The 6,000-nt window shown below is 30.3% G+C and overlaps 1 long non-coding RNA gene across 1 annotated transcript in view; it reads left to right on the top strand.

The window, feature by feature from the left end:
- LOC148618810 (uncharacterized) overlaps positions 1-5,711 on the top strand; it is a 13,553-nt gene extending 7,842 nt beyond the window's left edge. The window contains exon 3 of the long non-coding RNA XR_015921447.1: positions 5,120-5,711. This is a non-coding gene — a long non-coding RNA (uncharacterized LOC148618810). The remainder of the gene's footprint in view (positions 1-5,119) is intronic.
- Positions 5,712-6,000: the final 289 nt, after the last annotated feature.

The raw sequence follows: 6,000 nt of genomic DNA on the forward strand, positions 1-6,000 counted from the left end.
AAACTCCATCATCGATCAAATTAGTTATAATGAAAGCAATACACCTATTGCAATCTTTTTACTTTTATGAACGTAAACAAACTTATATAACCAAATAAGATATATTTAATAAAAAGAATTGTATAATTTTATTTTTAAGATAACAAAAGATCTTTTTAGATAAAATAATATAAACATAATATTTTATGTAACAAAACGATATTTCTCAATAAAAAAAAAATCAAATACCTTACATATCTTTACTTCTAACGGAGAAATTTCATTAAAAATAAAATGTTTCTTTTCGTACAATTAGAAATCACCCATGGCGTAAAGATATTTATAGAAGTACTTGACATGCAATTTTAATCCAGATATTTTGTATAAAAGTTTTCTTTTATTATGCAACATACTGCATAAAATATGTTGTATGATAAAAATGGAAGAAGATAATCTGTTGGGTTTATACGATTTTTTAATACTTTAACAGTTTTGTTGAGTATTATTAACTTTATCCAACTTTCAAGTGTCTCGACTTCCTGTTTGTTTCTATTTTAGCCCATCTTTCTGCATATACTTCAACTGCGTCCATCAAAATCCTGATGTTTGTTTCTAGTTGATAAGACTTGGCTCACGATATTTTGGACCTTTTGCAACGAAGCATTTATTACACTCATTAGGTTACCTGTGCTAATATGTCTAGTAAAACGCTAAGAGGAACATATACAGACGGGTGTTATCAAGTGGGATGATCTACAATGATTCACAATCTTCCCCTCATCATTCACTGCAAGTTAGAGACAAAAACCGCAAAAGTATCTTGTTTGTTGATTCAATTTCTCTCATTAAATCATTGATACTTCCTGTACTTTTTAATGTTGGTACGAAGTGTCGTATAAACACAAAACCGTAGAAATTATTTTTCTGTATGTTTATCTTCATAGCTATCTTCATAGCTTATTTTGAAAATCTTTTGATGTGATAAACCATAAGATGGGTGAGTATTTGTGTTGTATTACTACTAAGCTAAGAAGTATATTTTTCATATAATTAGAGAATATTGTGGTGTCCGTTTAGTTGAACAAGTTATTTAGCATTCTAAGGGGCACTGCGAATTTCGGAAATTTCCGACATTTGATTGAAGGTCCATAAAATGTCTTTGGCTATTTATATTATTGAGTTGTTGTTTTCTCTTTGACAATTTCCCTATTTCCATTTTCTTCTCTTTTTTTTTTCACTTTTGTATTTATATATCTATGTAAATATGAACATAACATTATCAGTGAAAACGTTTTACGACTCATGTATTGTTACCAGTGTGTTGCAGAAGGTATACGTCCCTTACTGTTAATATAATGATATATTTTCATGACTATTCACTTTATCTACTAACTTTAAGATGTAAAATATATTTAATGAAAGGATGAGAAACATGAAGAAAAATGTTTCGCTCAAAATTGAGAAAGGTATGTTGTCTTATCACTAGAATATATCTGATTTTAATGAACATGTTACTAATTAAGATTTGTATTTAATGCTCTTGAAATTGTTTTTATGTGCAGATTTTCTGAAAAGTACATGTTTTGAATTGCTGTGTCTTTGAGAAAACCTTGTTGGACCCCGGTTTTTCTAACGAATTCAGATACATCATCATAAAACCGATGGTAATTCATTAAGAAACAAAAATACTTTTTCACTAAAGTTTCAAACATGAAATGTACTATCAATCTATTCTACAACAATTACCATTTACTTTATTGGTATATAGCAAAACAGACCAAGGCTATATAATGTATCAAGAAATAAAATGTCAGACTAAGTCGTGTACTTTCAGTAATTGATCGTGCGTGTAGTGTTTTGCATCTCATTCTTGTCTTATGTATCATTAAATCGGGGTTTAAAATGAAGACCAAAACAAAAAAAAGTTTAAAAACTTTAGTATATCTAATGATTTCAAGCAGGAAACTAAGTACACAAATTGTAGTTTGATATTTTATCAAAACGTCCATGAACTCTAACACGGTCATGATATTACATTGGTACGATATACCACACAGTGTAAAGTAGATACGTCAGTTAGTTCTATTTGGAACGCTAACACTGCCATGATATTACATTGATACGATATATCGCACAGCATTAAGAAAATACGTCAGTTATTTCTATTTGGAACGCTAACACTGTCATGATATCACATTGGTATGATATACCGCACAGTATTTAGTAGATATGTCAGTTCTATTTGAGACCTAATATTTTCATTTGATATCTTTATTTCAGTGTGCTAAATTTCATCTCTTTTTATAATTAATTTGATTACAATTCTTCCATTATTCTTCAGTTTTTTTTTTGTTATAATTATCCAATGATTGATGTTAATTTGTTTAATTAATGGTGTGATTTTCTCCACAATGAAGGTCCATTTTTACACCGAATGTCGGACATGGGTGTTTCTATAAGGGAGAGGAGACTTTTCCTTCTTTTTGTCCGTTTTTCTTGTTTGGTATTAGGCCCATGATTCGTAACTGTATATATCTTTAATTATGTGTTTAACTAGGCTTAGAAGACACACGTTTACACAAATACATATGTACTAAGACTTGCACATGAAGGTCACCTTTTAAAAAAGCATGTATCAATCATTAATGCATTCAGTTTACTTTAATTTATTTTTATCGAGATACTGTATAGAAATGCAGAAATGAGAATAGATAAAAGAAATTAGTTCTGCGATTATCAATTGTTTTCTGTGTAATGTATATTTTATCGTGAAATTCTTTAAATTCAAATAAAGCAAAATAATTATTACCAGTCGTTGAGTGTCAGACGGTTATCGTGTTTAGCAATCAATTATCGACTTTTGCAGAAAACTTTATTGAAGAAATATGTCGATTTTTATTCTACAGTGGTGCAATCGTTTTAAAGTGCAACAAGAATTACCAAATATTTTGGTTTGGAAAGCGTTTACCTTCAGCATGGATTATTGTTTAGAATTAGTTACATTGAACGTTGTTGAAGATTCGTGTATGATGTCAATTAGTTTATTGGCGTATCAAGTTTATATATAACTTGTTATGTTACAGATTATTTTAATGGGAACAATATAATGGCCCATTGATATGGAACAGCTTTACGTTAATTAGAAAAAAAACAAGATAAATCAACAGTAGCTAGTGAAATGTGAAATGTTCAATGCTTAAAATTCGTTTTTCCAAGACATGATATAGAGTAAGGATGACAAATTGCGATTCACTGGCAGACGAAGAAACTTAACTCTAAACAATAGATCGCATTTTTCATTAAAATTAAAATATGAACAGTCCATTTTTACTTATTTGACTGGATATTAAGTGGAATAAATGATATAACTGTACCTAATATGAACATGTGTTTGGTATTTTCTAGTAACCTCGTGTTTAAACTTCACCTTTTTATTCATATAACCGTCGTGGCTTCAAAAGAGTGACGTTGCACTTTGAAATGGGAAACCATAGAAACACATTTGCAACCATCACAGTGTATGACATTTTTGCGTAGAAAACACACAAGCATATGGTTGGTAATGTGATTTTAGGTGAAAAGGTAAATTTTCGCTAAAAGTATGAAACACTGAAACAATAAACGTTATGTTACTTCTTACGACCTTTATTATGATGTAGTGTCCGCGGCCCAACCGGTCTAATATATCATTTACTTGAGAATACTACTGAAAAAAATTCCAGGAAGTTGGCCCAAATTCTTTGTTGTTTTAGGCTACTAATCTAGAGTTAATCCTCGACAACATATTTGTCACTTTTAGAAAACAGTTTAATTTTTCCAACTAACCATCGGCAGGCATTCCATTGCCCTCTAATTACGCCTCTCCTAGTCGATCTGTTTCTTTTTTCTACAAAATATTGTGAAATACAAAAAGGTTAAAGAGGCTAAATCCTCTTATTTCAAATATCGATACATTGACAATGTTCTCTCCAATCAAAATCCAAAATGTAGAGAATTGCTTCCGTTTATTCATCCACCAGAACTAGAAATTAAAAAGACCACTGACACAGCTTCCTCTGTGTCATTTCAGACATTCACCTCGAATTTGACGACAGTAGTCATCTCAGTACTAAAATATATGACAAACGAGACGATTTGATTTTAAAATTATTAATTATCTTTTCCAGTGAAGTAAAATAAGGCTTTCCCTGCATATGGTGTTTAAATTTCTCAGTTGTTGTTAAGGTATGTCAAAGCTAGTATCGACTATTCTGACTTCTTAAGACACCATCGTTCCCTTAGAGATATACTTCGGACTAAGTCTAAAAGAAAATACACTGTATTTCCGAAATGCATATCTTATTGAATAGATATAATGTATAGAATGAATTTTCTGTAGTTTTTACTTATATATTAATATTATCTCACTTGAGAATCACGAACATTCCACGCGAAGTTTAAGGCTTTCTGAAAGTTATGGCTAGGGTTTACACAAGTTTTAATTGTGTTCAGTTCTTTTTCATTCACTTGTTAATTGTTCATATCTGCTGTAATGCTTTGACTACTGGTTTTACCGATTGTGACTAGTGCCAATTTTATGTCGCTCATTACAGATAATAATATAAATAATTAACTGGAAATAATAGACCGTAATGAAATCGGGTGGTTTAGCGCGCTGTAAAACCTGATTTAACATACTTTTCATTCTGAAATGTCTATACTGAGTCAGGACCATTGCGGTATCTTCCAACGTTCCGGTTTTTGTCCTGATACTGTCATTTGTTGTAGGGTCTTGCCTTTAAGACTTTTCCTTTAGACTGCTGCCTAGATTTTATCAGTTCGGTTATTTGCTATACAGAAAATTATATAAGTAGGTTTCATATAACTTTAACTACTAGTATAAGATAAGATTAAAGAAACTCTCCGTAGACGATGTTTATTTGCTAAATTCCAGCAATTTCTAAAATTTTCTGTTGTGTGCGTATATTTCCTGCCTAGTGTTTATCCTTCGAATATAACCTTTTGCTTACCGCTCGCCTCTTGATTTCCTTGATTATTCTAGCATACTAACTTTAAACCCTTTACCGGAAGAATATCATCCTATAAAAAGCATTCCATTACCGTTATGCAAATAACTCACCTTGTTTAACTTTAATTGTAGAAGTATTCTGAGGAGAAGAAAACCCTAAGGTAAACGTACACAGTAATGGAAGTCATGTGTTTTTGCTGTATTTTGACTAGACATGTATATAACCTTATGTGGAGATTTTGTTATTTTCTAGTAGACAAGACATGACACGTTTTAAACAGAACAAATTCGAGTGAGGTTTAATTCTGATTTTATTGAAATAGCTTTTACTTTTATCTGATCAATCCAACAGTTCTGATTTTTTTGCATTATGTATACATTTTTAAATTGATTACGTTTATTACATTATGAGTTCGTAAGATTCTTAAAATGGGAAAGCTATTTTTTTCAATTCTTAAGAAAACTTATTACAGAGTTCTTTTATATATATAAGTGCATGTTTAATATGAGACTTTGGCCCCATTTTTTTTCTATTCTAAACACATATACTGTGACATATGGTTATTTTACAGTTATTTGTTAAATTTAGAACATGTCTAAATCTATCATTCTTCACGAAAAATTGCGAGACATATAATACAAAAATTTATTGAATATTCTAAATCAGATAGACTACAATCATGGTGTTGATTTTTTTTTGTCTATAAAAATGTTCAGTTATTCTTCATTTGTATGTACCATATTGCTGTATTATCATATAATGTAAGCTGTACTTACACTGCCTGAAGGTTCTGATTTAAAACTAAATATAGAAGCTCTATTACTGTTTAGCTTTATCAACAATACAATGATACAGACCTATAATGGTATGCCCTTAAGTGTAAGGAAACAAAATACCTTCTGTCTACATTTTCCTTATTTAGATTTCAATGTTTTCATGAGTCCAATTTTTTAACGCACTGCTGTACTTAAAAAAGAAGACCACCATTAAAACATACTAGGTCAGAAAAAAT

The sequence above is a fragment of the Perna viridis genome, chromosome 4, assembly GCF_037379345.1.
Source record: "Perna viridis isolate PV_CMFRI_1.1 ecotype Kerala chromosome 4, ASM3737934v1, whole genome shotgun sequence".
In the NCBI taxonomy this organism is placed as follows: domain Eukaryota; kingdom Metazoa; phylum Mollusca; class Bivalvia; order Mytilida; family Mytilidae; genus Perna; species Perna viridis.